Source organism: Arachis hypogaea, chromosome 13 (assembly GCF_003086295.3).
Source record: "Arachis hypogaea cultivar Tifrunner chromosome 13, arahy.Tifrunner.gnm2.J5K5, whole genome shotgun sequence".
In the NCBI taxonomy this organism is placed as follows: domain Eukaryota; kingdom Viridiplantae; phylum Streptophyta; class Magnoliopsida; order Fabales; family Fabaceae; genus Arachis; species Arachis hypogaea.
Window position 1 is genome coordinate 125,292,822 of NC_092048.1, and position 17,334 is coordinate 125,310,155.

The 17,334-nt window shown below is 42.1% G+C and overlaps 1 non-coding gene across 1 annotated transcript; it reads right to left on the bottom strand.

Moving 5' to 3' along the window:
• Window positions 1–1,563: 1,563 nt before the first annotated feature.
• On the bottom strand, window positions 1,564–1,671 carry LOC112739657 (small nucleolar RNA R71). Its single transcript, XR_003170590.1, has one exon. It is a non-coding gene; the product is annotated as a small nucleolar RNA R71 (small nucleolar RNA).
• Window positions 1,672–17,334: the final 15,663 nt, after the last annotated feature.

The following is a 17,334-nucleotide window of genomic DNA, read 5'->3' on the forward strand; positions in this document are numbered from 1 at the left end:
AATATGAAAATTTCTAAGTTTGGTGTCTTGCATGCATTGTTTATTTGATCTTAGTTCTTCATGATTTAGTTTCATTTTGTTATTATTCTCTAAAAATTCAAAAAATTTTCAAAACTATGTCTTTTCAAGTCAATAGTACAGAGAATTGAAGATTCAGAATATTCAGCAGAGGAATTACACAGAAAAAGCTGGGTGTTCAAAACGCCCAGTGAGGAAGGAAAACTGGCGTTTAAACGCCAGCCAGGGTACCTGGCTGGGCGTTAAACGCCCAAAAAGGTAGCATTTTGGGCGTTAAACGCCAGAATGGATACCATTCTGGGCGTTTAACACCAGGATGGAACAAGAGGGAAGATTTTGTTTTTAATTCAAATCTTTTTCAAATTTTTATACTTTCTCAAAATCAAATCTTTTCAAAATCAAATCCTTTCCATTTTTTTACTATTTTCGAAAATCCTTGCTAACAATTAGTGATTTGATTCAAAAATTTCTTCCTTGTTAAGAAAGGTTCAATAATTGAATTTTAGAATCATATATTTTAAATTTCTTGTTAGCCAAGACATTAATTTTAAAAATAAAATATTTTTAATTGTTTGTCAATCATATCGTTTTAAAACCATATTTTCTCAATCATATCTTCTCAATCACATCTTTTTCAAAATAATTTTCAATCATATTTTTTTTATTTCTGATTTCAAAATCTTTTTCAAAATCACTTAACTACTTTCTCAATTTTAATTTTCGAAAATCATCAATCAATTTTTTTTTTTAAAAAAATTCTTTTAATTATTTCAAAATATTTTTAAATTTAATTTCAAAAATTCTTCCCCTCTTCTCACATCCTTCTATTTAAGGACTAACACTCCTCCACTATCAGCAATTCGGACTCTCTCTCTATAAGTTTGAATTCTCATCTCTACCTTCTCATTCTATTCTTCTTTTCCTCTGACATCTCAAGAAATCTCTATACTGTGACATAGAGAATTCCATACTTTCTTCTCCTCTTTTTCATATGAGCAGGAGCAAGGATAAAGGCATTCTTGTTGAAGCTGATCCTGAACCTGAAAGGACCTTGAAGAGAAAGCTAAGAGAAAGCTAAGAGAAGCTAAAGCACAACTCTCTGGAAAGGACCTAACAGAAATTTTTAAACAAGAAGAAGCCATGGCAGCCGAAAACAACAACAATGCCAACAATGCAAGGAAGGTGCTTGGTGACTTTACTGCACCTACTCCCGACTTCTATGGGAGACGCATCTCTATCCCTGCCATTGGAGCAAACAACTTTGAGCTTAAGCTTCAATTAGTTTCTCTAATGCAACAGAATCGCAAGTTTCATGGACTTCCATTGGAAGATCCTCATCGGTTCTTGGCTGAATTCTTGCAAATCTATGACACTGTCAAGACCAATGGGGTTGATCCCGAGGTCTACAGGCTTATGATTTTTTCCTTTGCTGTAAGAGACAGAGCTAGAATATGGTTGGATTTACAACCTAAGGAAAGCCTGAACTCTTGGGAAAAGCTGGTCAGTGCTTTTCTGGCCAAACTCTTTCCACCTCAAAAATTGAGTAAGCTTAGAGTGGAAGTCCAGACCTTCAGACAAAAGGAAGGTGAATCCCTCTATGAAGCTTGGGAAAGATACAAGCAATTGATCAGAAGGTGTCCTTCTGACATGCTTTCAGAATGGAGCATCATAGGTATCTTCTATGATGGTCTGTATGAACTGTCCAAGATGTCATTGGACAGCTCTGCTGGAGGATCTCTTCATCTGAAGAAAACGCCTGCAGAAGCTCAGGAACTCATTGAGATGGTTGCAAATAACCAATTCATGTATACTTCTGAAAGGAATCCTGTGAATAATAGGACAAAATCAGAAGAAAGGAGTTCTTGAGATTGATACTCTAAATGCCATATTGGCTTAGAACAAAATATTGACTCAGCAAGTCAATATGATTTCTCAGAGTATGTCTGGAATGCAAGCAGAAACAAGCAGTACCAAAGAAGTTTCATCTGAAGAAGAAGCTTATGATCCTGAGAACCCCGCAATGGAAGAGGTGAATTACATGGGAGAACCCTATGGAAATACCTATAATCCTTCATGGAAAAATCATCCAAATCTCTCATGGAAGGACCAACAGAGGCCTCAACAAGGCTTCAACAACAGTAATGGTGGAAGAAATAGGTTTAGCAATAGCAAGCCTTTTCCATCATCTTCTCAGCAACAGACAGAGAATTCTGAGCAGAGTCTCTCTAGCTTAGCAACCATAGTCTCTAATCTATCCAAGACCACTCTCAGTTTCATGACTGAAACGAGGTCCTCTATTAGAAATTTGGAGGCACAAGTGGGTCAGCTGAGTAAGAAAGTTACTGAACTCCCTCCTAGTACTCTCCCAAGCAATACAGAAGAGAACCCAAAGAGAGAATGCAAGGCCATAAACACGTCCCACATGGCCGAATGCATAGAGGAGGGAAAGGCAGTGATTTCCACTGAGGAAGACCCCAATGGACGTCCACTGGCCTCCAAGGAGTTCCCTAATGAGGAACCATGGGAATCTGAGGCTCACACTGAGACCATAGAGATTCCATTGAATTTACTTCTGCCATTCATGAGCTCTGATAAGTATTCTTCTTCTGAAGAGGATGAAGATGTTACTGAAGAGCAAGTTGCTAAGTACCTTGGAGCAATCATGAAGCTAAATGCCAAGTTATTTGGTAATGAGACTTGGGAGAATGAACCCCCTTGCTCACCAAAGAACTGGATGACTTGACTAGGCAAAGATTATCTCAGAAGAGACAGGATCCTAGAAAGTTCTCAATACCTTGTACCATAGGCACCATGACCTTTGAGAAGGTTCTGTGTGACCTGGGGTCAAGTATAAACCTCATGCCACTCTCTGTGATGGAGAAGCTAGGGATCCTTGAGGTACAAGCTGCAAGAATCTCACTAGAGATGGCAGACAATTCAAGGAAACATACTTATGGACTTGTAGAGGATGTCTTGGTAAAGGTTGAAGGCCACTACATCCCCGCTGATTTCATAATCCTAGACACTGGGAAGTGTATGGATGAATCCATCATCCTTGGCAGACCCTTCCTAGCCACAGCAAAAGCTGTGATTGATGTTGACAGAGGAGAATTGGTCCTTCAAGTGAATGAGGACTCCCTTGTATTTAAAGCTCAATGATCTCCCTCTGTAGCCATAGAGAGGAAGCATGAAAAGCTTCTCTCAATGCAGAGTCAAATAGAGCCCCCACATTCAAACTCTAAGTTTGGTGTTGGGAGGCCATCATCATGCTCCGAGTATCTGTGAAGCTCCATGAGAGCCCACTGTCAAGCTATTGACATTAAAGAAGCGCTTGTTGGGAGGCAACCCAATTTTATTTAATCATATCTATTTATTTTACATTGTTATTTTATGTTTTCTATAGGTTAATGATCATGTGAAGCCACAAAAACAACTAAAAAAGCAAAAACAGAATGAAAAACAGTATTAAAAATAGCACACCCTGGAGGAGAAGCTTACTGGCGTTTAAACGCCAGTAAGGGTAGCAGAATGGGCGTTAAACGCCCAGTCTGGCACCAATCTGGGCGTTTAACGCAAGAAAGGGGCACAGAGTTGGCATTTAACGCCAGAAAGGGGCACAGAACTGGCGTTTAACACCAGAAATGGGCACAGAGCTGGCGTTTAAATGCCAGAAAAGGGAGAAAAGCTGGCGTTAAACGCCAGAAATGGGCAGCAGCTTGGCGTTTAACGCCACGATTGGCAATCAAGGGGGCGTTTACACGCTAACATGGTGCAGGGATGAGAAATCCTTGACACCTCAGGATCTGTGGACCCCTGAAGAACCGAAGATTGATGGTTCAGAGGTTATAAAAACTTTTGTTGTAAGTATAGTTACTAAACCAAGCAATCAACCTTTCTTACAAACGTTTTGGTTGTCACAAGTAACAAACCCCTTAAAAATTGTTAACCGAGTATTCAAACCTCGGGTCGTCTTCTCAAGAAACTGCAAGGAAGTATGTTCTTATTATTGGCTATAAAGGTTGTAATTGAGGTTTAGAAGGTGAGAAGCAAGTGATTTGAATGACAAGTAAAGTAAATGGCAATTAAAATAAATAAAACTGTAAAGCAACTTTTGGCAAGGTAAGAGAAATTAGAAGTCCAACTTAGTTATCTCTCTCAACAATAATGAAAGTTGAATCTAAATTCCACTTAGTTAACCCTTACTAAAGCAAGGGAAAGTCAAGGGACTAATTAGTTTAACCTTCGAATCCTATTTATTTCCTAAGAAAAAGTTGGGATTATTGAAGTTTAGTTCAATTAGCAAGATAGCGATTATCAATTATGCTGAGTTTGATAATGTTGAGTTACTGATTTCTTAACCAAGACCAAAAAGGGAAAAAAAGTAAATTGCTGGAATAAAATATCCTTAGATGGAAAGCAATGGTAACACAAATTAAAGAGAAATCAATCAATAACTGAAATACCTCAAATAATCATTAATCCAAATCATAACATGGAAAGGGTTCATAAGTCAAGTTGGCAACATTTATAGATACGAATAAAAGCATTAAAGTAAAAGTAGCATAGAAACATTAAAGTAAATAATAAACCTGGATCGAGAGTCACTCTTAAAAACTAAGAGAAGTCCTAAATCCTAATCCTAATCCTAAGAGAGAGAGAGGAGAGAACCTCTCTCAAACTAAATCTAAATCATGGAGAGTGAAAATTGGCGAGCTCTCCCTGAATGGATGCGTTCCCCCACTTCATAACCTCTGGTCTATGCCTTCTGGACTTGGATTTAGGCCAAAAAGGGCTTCAGAATTCGCTATGAGCGTTTTCTGCAATTTCTGGTGCGTGGCCTCTGTCACGCGTCCGCGTGGGTCACGCGGTCGCATCATTCGGAGCTTTTCTTGCCACGCGGTCGCGTCAGTCATGCGGCCGCGTCGCTGCTGATTTGCACTTGGCACGCGATCGCTTCGTCCATGCGATCGCGTGGATGCCAGTTTCTTCAGAAGCTCCGTTTTGTGCTTTCCTCCCATTTTTGTATGTTTCCTTTCCATCCTTTAAGTCATTCCTACCTTAGAAGATCTGAAACTACTCAACACACTAATCACGGCATCGAATGGAAGTAAAGGTAATTAAAATAATTGATTTTAAAGCTTAGGAAACATGTTTTTCACATACATCACATAATAAGGAAGGGAAAGTAAAACCATGCAATTAATATGAATAAGTGGGTGAAGGATTGAATAAATCACTCAAACTAAGCACAAAATAACTCATGAAATATGGGTTTATCAACCCCACAGGATCCCCCTACCTCATCTCTCTCTCTCTCTCTTCTTTACACCTTCCCATAACACCCTTCCCCAAATACCCTTCACCAATCACCTCAATACCTCTTCCCCAAAAACCCCTCACCTATCAAATCCTACCCTCTTCTCCATAATCTCTTCACCAATCCACATCCATCCATCATAAAACCCCACCTACCTCACCATTCAAATTCAAACCACTTTCCCTCCTAAACCCACCCATACATGGCCGAACCCTACCCCTCTCTCCACTCCTATATAAACCAATCTTCACTCCTTTATTTTCACACATCATACACACTACTTATCCCCCTTGGCCAAACCACTAAACCCCCTCCATCTCCTCTATTTTCTTCTTCTACTATTTTCTTTCTTCTTTTGCTCGAGGACGAGCAAACATTCTAAGTTTGGTGTGGTAAAAGCATTGCTTTTTGTTTTTTCATAACCATTTATGGCACCTAAGGCCAGAGAAACCTCTAGAAAGAGGAAAGGGAAGGCAAAAGCTTCCACCTCCGAGTCATGGGAGATGGAGAGATTCATCTCAAGGGTGCATCAAAACCACTTCTATGAAGTTGTGGCCAAGAAGAAGGTGATCCCCGAGGTCCCTTTCAAGCTCAAAAAGGGTGAATATCCGGAGATCCAACATGAGATTCGAAGAAGAGGTTGGGAAATTCTCACCAACCCCATTCAACAAGTCGGGATCTTAATGGTTCAAGAGTTCTATGCCAATGCATGGATCACCAAGAACCATGATCAAAGTGTAAACCCGGATCCAAAGAATTGGCTTACAATGGTTCGGGGGAAATGCTTAGATTTCAGTCCGGAAAATGTAAGGTTGGCATTCAACTTGCCCATAATGCAAGGAGATGCACGCTCCTACACTAGAAGGGTCAACTTTGATCAAAAGTTAGACCAAGTCCTCATAGACATTTGTGAAGAGGGTGCTCAATGGAAGAGAGATTCAAGAGGGAAGCCGATTCAACTAAGAAGGCATGACCTCAAGCCCGTGGCTAGGGATGGTTAGACTTCATCCAACGCTCAATCATACCCACTAACAACCGGTCTGAAGTTACTATAGACCGGACTATCATGATCCATAGCATCATGATTGGAGAGGAAGTAGAAGTTCATGAGGTTATATCCCTAGAACTCTACAAGGTGGCGGACAAGTCCTCTACTTTGGCAAGGTTAGTCTTCCTTCATCACATTTGTCACCTCTGCAATTCAGCTGGAATTGACATAGAGGAAGATATTCTCATTGATGAGGACAAGCCCATCACTAAGAAAAGGATAGAGCAAACAAGAGAGCCCACTTATGAACCTCACCAAGAGCATGAGGAAATTCCTCATCATGAAATCCCTTAGATGCCTCAAGGGATGCATTTTCCTCCACAAAACTATTGGGAGCAAATCAACACCTCCCTAGGAGAATTAAGTTCCAATATGGGACAACTAAGGGTGGAGCACCAAGAGCATTCTATCCTCCTCCATAAAATTAGAGAAGAACAAAGAGTCATGAGGGAGGAGCAATAAAGGCAAGGAAGAGACATTGAGGAGCTCAAGCACTCCATAAGATCTTCAAGAGGAAGAACAAGCCGCCATCACTAAGGTGGACCCGTTCTTTAATTTCCTTGTTCTTATTTTTCTGTTTTTTTTGAAAATTATGCTTTATGTTTTATTTATATTTGTGTCTTATTACATGATCACTAGTGTCTAAGTGTCTATGCCTTAAAGCTATGAATGTCCTATGAATCCATCACTTTTCTTAAAATGAAAAATGATCTAAAAACAAAAGAACAAGAAGTACATGATTTCGAATTCATCCTTGAAACTAGTTTAATTATTTTGATGTGGTGGCAATACTTTTTATTTTCTGAATGAATGCTTGAACAGTGCATATTTTTGAATTTGTTGTTTATGAATGTTAAAATTGTTAGCTCTTGAAAGAATGATGAAAAAGGAGAAATATTATTGATAATCTGAAAAATCATAAAATTGATTCTTGAAGCAAGAAAAAGCAGTGAAAAACAAGGCTTGCGAAAAAAAAAGAGAAAAAAAGAGAAGAAAAAAAAAGAGAACAAGAAGAAAAAGCCAATAACCTTTTAAACCAAAAGGCAAGGGTAAAATAAAAAAGATCCAAGGTTTTGAGCATAAGTGGATAAGAGGGCCCACAGGAATAAAATCCTGGCCTAAGCGGCTAAACCAAGCTGTCCCTAACTATGTGCTTGTGGCGTGAAGGTGTCAAGTGAAAAGCTTGAGACTGAGCGGTTAAAGTCGTGGTCCAAAGCAAAAAGAGTGTGCTTAAGAGCTCTGGACACCTCTAATTGGGGACTCTAGCAAATCTGAGTCACAATCTAAAAAGGTTCACCCATTTATGTGTCTGTGGCATTTATGTATCCGGTGGTAATACTGGAAAACAAAATGCTTAGGGTCACGGCCAAGACTCATAAAGTAACTGTGTTCAAGAATCAACATACTGAACTAGGAGAATCAATAACACTATCTAAATTCTGAGTTCCTATAGATGCCAATTATTCTAAACTTCAAAGGATAAAGTGAGATGCCAAAACTGTTCAGAGGCAAAAAGCTACTAGTCCCGCTCATCTAATTGGAGCTAAGTTTCATTGATATTTTGGAATTTTTAGTATATTCTCTTCTTTTTATCCTATTTGATTTTCAGTTACTTGGGGACAAGCAACAATTTAAGTTTGGTGTTGTGATGAGCGGATAATTTATAGGCTTTTTGGCATTATTTTTAGGTAGTTTTTAGTATGTTTTAGTTAGTTTTTATTATATTTTTATTAGTTTTTAAATAAAAATCATATTTCTGGACTTTACTATGAGTTTGTGTATTTTTCTGTGATTTCAGGTATTTTCTGGCTGAAATTGAGGGACTTGAGCAAAAATCTGATTTAGAGGCTGAAAAAGGACTGCAGATGCTGTTGGATTCTGACCTCCCTGCACTCGAAGTGAATTTTCTGGAGCTACAAAAGCCCCATTGGCGCGCTCTCAATTGAGTTGGAAAGTAGACATCCTGGGCTTTCCAGAAATATATAATAGTCCATACTTTGCCCGAGATTTGATGGCCCAAACCGGCGTTCCAAGTCAGCATAAAAATTTTGGCGTCAAAACGCCAGAACTGGCATAAAAGCTGGAGTTAAACGCCCAAACTGGCACCAAAGCTGGCGTCTAACTCCAAGAAATGTCTCTACATGTGAAAGCTTCAACGCTCAGCCCAAGCACACACCAAGTGGGCCTGGAAGTGGATTTCTGCATCATTTACTCATTTCTGTAAACCCTAAGTTACTAGTTCTCTATAAATAGGACCTTTTGCTATTGTATTTTCATCTTGGAATCTTTGATTAGTCTTACTATTGTTTTTCTATTCAACTCAAGCCTGTTTCTTCTCCAAGATATTCATTCGCACTCAAGAACATGATGAATGTGATGATTATGTGACACTCATCACCATTCTCACCTATGAACGCGTGCCTGACAACCACTTCCGTTCTACATGCAAACAAGCTTGAATGTGTATCTCTTGGGTTTCTAATCTAAGATTGGAACCTTCGTGGTATAGGCTAGAATTATTGGCGGCCATTCCTGAGATCCGGAAAGTCTAAACCTTGTCTGTGGTATTCCGAGTAGGATCTGGGAAAGGGATGACTGTGACGAGCTTCAAACTCGCGAGTGTTGGGCATAGTGACAGACGCAAAAGGATCAATGGATCCTATTCCAACATGATCGAGAACCGACAGATGATAGCCGTGCGGTGACAGCGCATTTGGACCATTTTCACTGAGAGGACAGGAGGTAGCCATTGACAACGGTGAAACCCAACATACAGCTTGCCATGGAAAGGAGTATGAATGATTGGATGAAGACAATAGGAAAGCAGAAGTTCAGGAGGAACAAAGCATCTTCATGCGCTTATCTGAAATTCTCACCAATGAATTACATAATTACCTCTATCTTATTTTATGTTTTATTCATCTTTTAATTATCAATTCTCCATAACCATTTGAATCCGCCTGACTGAGATTTACAAGATGACCATAGCTTGCTTCAAGCCGACAATCTCCGTGGGATCGACCCTTACTCACGTAAGGTTTATTACTTGGACGACCCAGTGCACTTGCTGGTTAGTTGTGACAAAGAGTTGAGATTACAATTGTGCGTACCAAGTTGTTGGCGCCATTGAAGATCACAATTTCGTGCACCAGGCCCATAATGGCTGTTTCGGTTGGCAGACTTTGTATGTCCAGACATGCTTTGTTGAATCTTTCCATATAGTTGCAAAGACTTTCCCGATCTCCTTGCTTGATCCCTAACAGGCTCGGGGCGTGCTTGGTTTTGTCCTTCTGGATGGAGAATCTGGAAAGAAACTTTCCAGCTAAGTCGTCAAAGCTTGTGATGGACCTTGGGGGCAGATTGCGAACCATTTAATAGCTGTTTTTGTTAAGGTAGTCGGGAAGGCTTTGCAAAGAATTGCATTTGAGGCATCAGTGAGATACATCCTGCTTCTGAAATTACTAAGATGATGGCTTGGATCTGATGTGCCATCGTATGGGGTCATGTCGGGAGCTTTGAAGTCCTTTGGGACTTTGGCTTTCATAATCTCTTTGGTGAATGGGTCTTGATCTTTGCGGGGGTTATCTTCATGACTAGATTGTATAGTCTTGTTTTTGAGGTCGGCTTCGAGTTTTAGGAGTTTATCCTCTAACTCTCGGCATCGCCTAGTTTCTCTCTGGAGGTTTCTTTCAGCTTCTCGTTGACGTTTGGCCTCTTTTTCGAGCTGTTTGAGGCGATCTTGTTGAGTTTGAAGTACCTCCATGATTTCTAAATTTGGCGAGTTCTTGTCTTTGTTTGGTTGAAGCGTATCTTTGGGTGTGGTGTCTGCGTTCTTGTGCAGTGTCCTATCTTCTAGGTCAGAGTCGTGGTCGTAGTTAAGGTTGTCTGCCATGGTGATGGGATGACTTCCAAGTTCCCCGGCAACGGCGCCAATGTTCCGTGGGTTACCTGAAACTGTAGGCCGATCTCAGACAAGATCTTCTGTGCTGGTCGGCGCAGTTGTGTCTGCCTTGATGATGGTGATCGGAGCCGCCGTGTCCGACTTGTTGGACTTGGTGGTAGTGCTGATCCTTCGTCACCGGAGGATGGTGGTACCTGCAAGGGACTCTGATGCTTAAGTTAGCATGGACTTTTAGCAGGTTTTTTTAGTAAAATCAGAGTATGAGTTATATCTGGGTGCTCCATTGTATTTATAGTAGTGTAGAGTGACCTTTCTGGAGATAAGATAGTTATCTTATCTTATCTTTGAGTGAAGTCATCTTATCTTCAAGGAAACTGCCCTTATCTCTTTAGGCTTGGGTTGCCTTTGGATTTGGATTATGTTCCTCTATTTGGGCCCTTTTTGAGCTTTCCTGGTGATTTGGTCGAGCTCTTTAAGAAGAGGTCGGATAGTCCTGACCTGAAGAGGTCGGTCGCCTTGTCTTCACTCAGCCCGGGTCGTACAGCTCGACCCAGGGCATGAACAGTGGGCATGTCTTAACGAACTCGGTTGCTTCTTTTTGCAAAGTCGGCCAAAAGAATCCGGCTTAGAGTACTTTTTGGAGAGAGCTCGCGCTCCCAGATGGTTGCCACATATGCCACTGTGTATTTCTTCCAAAACCTCCTTTGTGTTGGAGGTCGGCACATATTTTAATAAGGGTGTGGAGATCCCCTCTTGTATAGGATGTTATTTATGATGGTATAGTACTGTGCCTCTCATCTTAGTCTCTTTGCCTCTTTCTTATCTGCAGGGAGTATCTCTAATTTGAGGTAGTTGATTATGGGGGTCATCCATCCTTGATCCTGTCCTAATATGGCTAGGACCTTTTCTTCCTCTGAAATTGATGGGCTCTGCAGTATTTCCTGGATGAGGCTTTTATTATTACCTCCTGGTTTGGTGCTGGCTAATTTTGAAAGTGCATCAGCTCGAGCATTATGTTCCCGAGGTATGTGGTGGACCTCATATTCCCCGAGTTGTCTGAGATGTTCCCTAGTTTTGTCCAGGTACTTTTTCATGGTAGGGTCCTTAGCTTGGTAGCTCCTTCCTATTTGTGAGGTGACTACTTGTGAATCGCTGAAGATGATAAGTTTTTGAACTCCAACCTCCTTGGCCAGCCTCAAACCGGCTAGTAATGTCTCGTATTCGGCCTGATTATTTGAAGCAGGGAACTCGAACTTTAGGGAGAGTTCGATTTGGGTTCCCGGATCGCTTTTTATTATCACGCCCACACCACTCCTAGTTTTGTTTGAAGAGCCGTCTACATAAAGATTCCATTTTGTAGGAGTTCCCGGGGTGTCAGTGTACTCAGCAATGAAATCGGCCAAATTCTGAGACTTGATGGCCGTCCGAGCTTCATATTGAAGATCAAATTCAGATAACTCGACTGCCCACTGTAGAATTCTTCCAGCTAAGTCTGTCTTCTGTAGAATGCCTTCCATGGGTTGGTTAGTCCGAACTTTGATGGTGTGAGCTTGAAAATATGGGCGAAGTCGTTGAGAAGTTAGTATGAGAGCGTAGGCGAACTTTTCTATCTTTTGATAGTTCAGTTCGGCCCCTTGTAGGGCTTTGCTGATGAAGTAGATGGGTTGTTGCCCACTTTCGTCTTCTCTGACTAGTGCTGAGGCTATTGCCCGACTTCCCACTACGAGGTATAATATGAGTGCTTCTCCTTCCCGTGGTCGAGTAAGGATGGGTGGTTGTCCCAAGAATTTTTTAGAATCCTGGAAGGCTTGTTCGCACTCTGTGGTCTATTCAAACCTCTTTCCCTTCCTTAGTGTGGCGTAAAAGGGGAGAGATCTTATGCCCGATCCGGGTAGAAATCTGGACAAGGCTGCCAGTCTTCTGTTGAGTTGTTGTACTTCTTTGACGTAGGTCGGACTTTTCATGTTAAGTATAGCTCGGCATTTATCCGGGTTCGCCTCAATTTCTCGTTGTGTTAGCATGAAACCCAGGAATTTTCCGGCTTTTACTGCAATGGTACACTCTGTGGGATTAAGTCACATGACATGCTTTCTGATGGTGTCGAACACTTTGGCGAGGTCGGACAATAATGACTCCTCACTTTGTGTTTTTACCAACATGTTGTCTATATATACCTCCATGAGTTTCCTGATATGGTCTGCGAAGACCTTATTCATTAATCTTTGGTAGGTAGCTCCTGCGTTTTTGAGTCCGAATGGCATGACGACATAACGGTAATTTGCTTTTGGGGTTAGGAATGAGGAATTTTCTTGATCAGGTGGGTACATTGGGATTTGATTATATCCCGAATAAGCATCCATGAAGGAAAGGTACTTGTATCCAGAGAAGGCATCCACTAGAGTGTCTATACTTGGGAGTGGATAAGGATCTTTTGGACAGGTTTTATTCAGATCGGTGTAATCAGTGCACATCCGCCATTTCCCATTTGACTTTTTCACCAATACAACGTTGGCTACCCATAGTGGGTACTTGACTTCTCTTATGAATCCTGCCTCCAGTAGAGCTCGTACCTGTTCTTCCACAGCTTGGGATCTCTCTGGTCCGAGCTTCCGACGCTTCTGTTGTACTGGCCGGGATCCTGGGTATACTGCCAGTTTGTGGCACATTAGTTTGGGATCTATGCCTGGCATGTCTGCGGCCTTCCATGCAAAGAGGTTGGCGTTATCTCTTAGGAACTGTATCAGATACTCCTTTATGTCTCTTTTCAAAGTCGCCCTAATATTTGTTGTTTTATCTGGGATATCTCCGATCTGGACTTCCTCGATCTCGCCCTCCGGTTGTGCACGAAGTTTTGATACTGTTGATTTCTTCTCCTTTGCCTCTAAGGTTCAGACTTTCATTGTAACAGCGTCGTGCAATTTTCTGGTCTCCTTTTATCGTGGCTATCCCTTCTGGGGTTGGAAACTTCATGCATGGATGTGGAGTCGAAACTACTGCAGTAAGCTGATTTAGCGTTGTCCGACCTATCAAGGCATTGTAGGCTGAGTTCACGTCTACTACGATGTAGTCTATGTTGAGTGTCCTTGATTGGGTTTCCTTTCCAAAGGTTGTGTGTAGTGATATATATCCAAGGGGTTGGATTGGAGTGTCTCCTAGTCCAAACAAGCTGTTTGGATATGCTCTGAGCTCTTTTTCTTGTAGGCCGAGTTTGTCGAAGGCGGATTTAAACAAGATATCCGCCGAGCTTCCTTGGTCCACCAGTGTGCGGTGGAGGTTGGCATTGGCCAATATGATAGTAATTACCATGGGATCATCATGTCCCGGGATGATGCCTGCCGCGTCTTCCTGGGTAAAAGTAATAGTAGGGATGTCGGGTGATCCTTCTCCTCCTCCCACGTGATATACTTCTTTAAGGTTCCTTTTGTGAGATGATTTGGAGATCCCTCCTCCTGCGAATCCTCCATTTATCATGTGAACGTGCCTCTCCGGGGTGCGGGGTGGTCGTTCAGCTCGTCCGACCTCTTCGTCCCTTCTTCTTTTTTTGGGTTCATCCGTTTTGTTGGCTAAGTATCGATCTAGTCGTCCTTCTCTTACCAATTTTTCTATGACATTATTTAAGTCGAAGCACTCGTTTGTAGGATGTCTGTAGATTCGGTGGTATTCACAGTATTCTGTCCGATTTTCCCCTCCTTTTTTGCTTTTGATTGGACGAGGTGGTGGAATCTTCTCAGTGTGGCATACTTCTCGGAAAACGTCCACAAGAGACACCCGAAGAGGGGGTGTAATTGTGGTATTTTTTAGGCTTCTCTCTGTGTTGATCTTTTTTTTTCCTGGACTCTTTATCCTTATCCCGGGAAGAGTAGGAGAATCCGGATTTTGAGGTCTCTCCTAACCGAGAATTTTCTTCCATGTTGATATACTTCTCTTCCCGTTCTTGTACTTCATTTAAAGATGTTGGGTGTTTCTTTGATATAGAGTGACTAAAGGGTCCTTCTCACAGGCCATTGATGAGACCCATGATGGCTGCTTCTGTTTGTAGGCTTTGTATGTCCAAGCATACTTTGTTGAATATTTCCATGTAAGATCGAAGGCTCTCCCGATCTCCTTGTTTGATTCCTAATAGGCTTGGGGCGTGTTTGGCTTTGTCCTTCTAAATGGAAAATCTAGCAAGAAACTTCTTGGCTAAGTCATCAAAACTTGTGATGGATTTGGGAGGCAGACTGTCGAACCACTTAATAGCTGTCTTTGTTAGGGTTGTCGGGAATGATTTGCAATGAATAACATCCGAGGAATCAATGGGATACATTCTGCTTCTGAAATTGCTGAGATGATGGCTTGGATCGGAGGTACCATCGTATGGGGTCAAGTCGGGAGCTTTAAAATCCTTCGGAACTTTAGCGTTCATGATTTCTTTGGTGAAAGGATCTTGATCTTTGGGGGAGTTGTTCTCGTGTCCGGGTTGGATGGTTTTGGTTTTTAGGTCTGCTTCGAGTTTTAGGAGCTTGTCCTCTAACTCTCGACGTCGCCTAGTTTCTCTTCGGAGGCTTCTTTCGGCTTCACGCTGGAATTCGGCCTACTGTTCGAGCTGTTTGAGCCGATTTTGTTGTTCTCGGAGGGCTTCTAAAATTTCTGTATTTGGATAATGCTTTTCTCCGTTTTGCTGATATGTGTCTTTGGGTGCGGTGTCCGCATTCTTGTGCGGCGTCTTGTTTTCCAAATCAGAGTTGTGATCGTTGTCAATGTCGTTCGTGGGTTACCTGAAACTGTAGGTCGATCTTTGGTCGAGATCTGTTGTGGTGGCCGGAGCTGTCGTGTCCGATTTATCGGGTTTGGTGCTACTGATCCTTGGTCGCCGGAGGGTGGTGGTATCTGCAAGAGACTCCGATGCTTAAGTTAGCATGGGCTTTAAGCAGGTTTTTTAGTAGAATCAGAGTATGAGTTATACCTGGGTGCTCCAGTGTATTTATAGTAGTGTAGGCTGACCTTTCTAAATAAGATAAGTTAGTTATCTTATCTTTTATCTTTAAGTGAGGTCATCTTATCTTCTGGGGAACCGCCTTTATCTTTCTAGGCTATAACTGCCTTTAGATTGGGCTGTGTTTCTTCATTTGGGCCTGTTTAGGCCCCCTCTGGTGATTTGGCCGAACTCTTTAAGAAGAGGTCGGGGAATCCAGACCTGAAGAGGTCGGTCGACTTGTCTTTAATCAGCCCGAGTCGTGCAGCTTGACCCAGGGCATGAACAGTCTCCCAGACCGAACAAGCTATTTGGATATGCTCTGAGCTCTTTATCTTGCAAATCGAGTTTGTCAAAGGTGGATTTAAACAAGATATCTGCAGAGCTTCCCTGATCTATCAGTGTTCTGTGGAGATTAGCGTTGGCCAATATGATAGTAATGACCTTGGAAACATCATGCCCCGGGATGATGCCTGTTGCATCTTCTCGGGTAAAGGTAATAGTGGGGAGATCGGATAACCTCTCTCCTTCACCGACATGATATACCTCTTTAAGGTGTCTTTTGCGAGATGATTTAGAGATCCCTCCTCCTGCGAATCTTCCATTTATCATATGAACATGTCTCTCAGGAGTGTAGGGTGGTCATTCAGCCCGTCCGACCTCTTCATCCATTCTTCTTTTTCTTGATTCATCCGCTTTGTTGGCTAAGTACCGATCTAGTCGTCCTTCTCTTGCCAATTTCTCTATGACATTCTTTAGGTCGAAGCACTCGTTAGTAGGATGTCCGTAAATTCGGTGGTATTCACAGTATTCTGTCCGACTTTCCCCTCCTCTTTTATTTTTGATTGGCCGGGATGGTGGGATCTTCTCAGTGTTGCATATTTCTCGGTAAACATCTACAAAAGACACCCGAAGAGGGGTGTAATTGTGGTACTTTCTAGGCTTCTCACTGGGTTGATCTTTTTTTTTTCTTGGACTCTTTATCCTTGCCCCGAGAGGGGTAGGAGAATCCAGGTTTTGAGGTTTTTCCTAGTCGAGAATTCTCCTCAATGTTAATATACTTTTCTGCCCATTCTTGTACCTCGTTTAGAGATGTTGGATGCTTTTTTGATATGGAGTGGCTAAAGGGTCCCTCTCGCAGTCCATTGATGAGACCCATGATGGCTCCTTCTGTTGGCAGACTTTGTATGTCCAGACACGCTTTGTTGAATCTTTCCATGTAATTACGAAGACTTTTTTGATCTCCTTGCTGATCTCTAATAGGCTTGGGGCGTGTTTGGCTTTGTCCTTCTGGATGGAGAATCTGGCAAGGAATTTTTTGGCTAAGTCGTCAAAACTTGTGATGGATCTAAGAGGCAAACTGTTGAACCACTTTATTGCTGTCTTTGTTAGGGTAGTTGGGAAGGCTTTGCATCGAATGGCGTCCAAGGCGTCAGTGAGATACATTCTGCTTCTGAAATTGCTGAGATGATGGCTTGGATCAGAGGTACCGTCGTATGGAGTCATGTCGGGAGCTTTAAAATCCTTTGAAACTTTAGCTTTCATGATTTCTTTGGTAAAGGGATCTTGGTCCTTGTGGGAGCTGTCATCGTGACTGGATTGAACGGTTTTAGCTTTGAGATCAGCCTCGAGCTTTAGGAGCTTGTCTTCTAGCTCTCCGGAGGTCCCTCTCAACTTCTCGTTGATGCTTGACCTCTTTTTCGAGCTGTTTGAGACGATCTTGTTGAGTGTGTAGAGCATCCAGGATTTTTGTATTTGGCGAATGCTTATCTCCGTTTGGTTGAGATGTATCTTTCGGTGTGATGTCCGCGTTCTTATGCGGTGTTCTGTTTTCCAAATCAGAGTTGTGGTCGTTGTCAAGGTTGTCCGCCATGATGATGGAATGACTTCCAGGTTCCCCGACAACGGCGCCAATGTTCCAAGGGTTACCTGAAACTGAAGGTCGATCTCGGATGAGATCTGCTGTAGTGGCCGGAGCTGTCGTGTCCGACTTGTTGGATCTGGTGGTGCTGCTGATCCTTGATCACCAGAGGGTGGTGGTACCTGCAAGAGAATCCGATGCTTAAGTTAGCATGGGCTTTAAGCAGGTTTTTTGT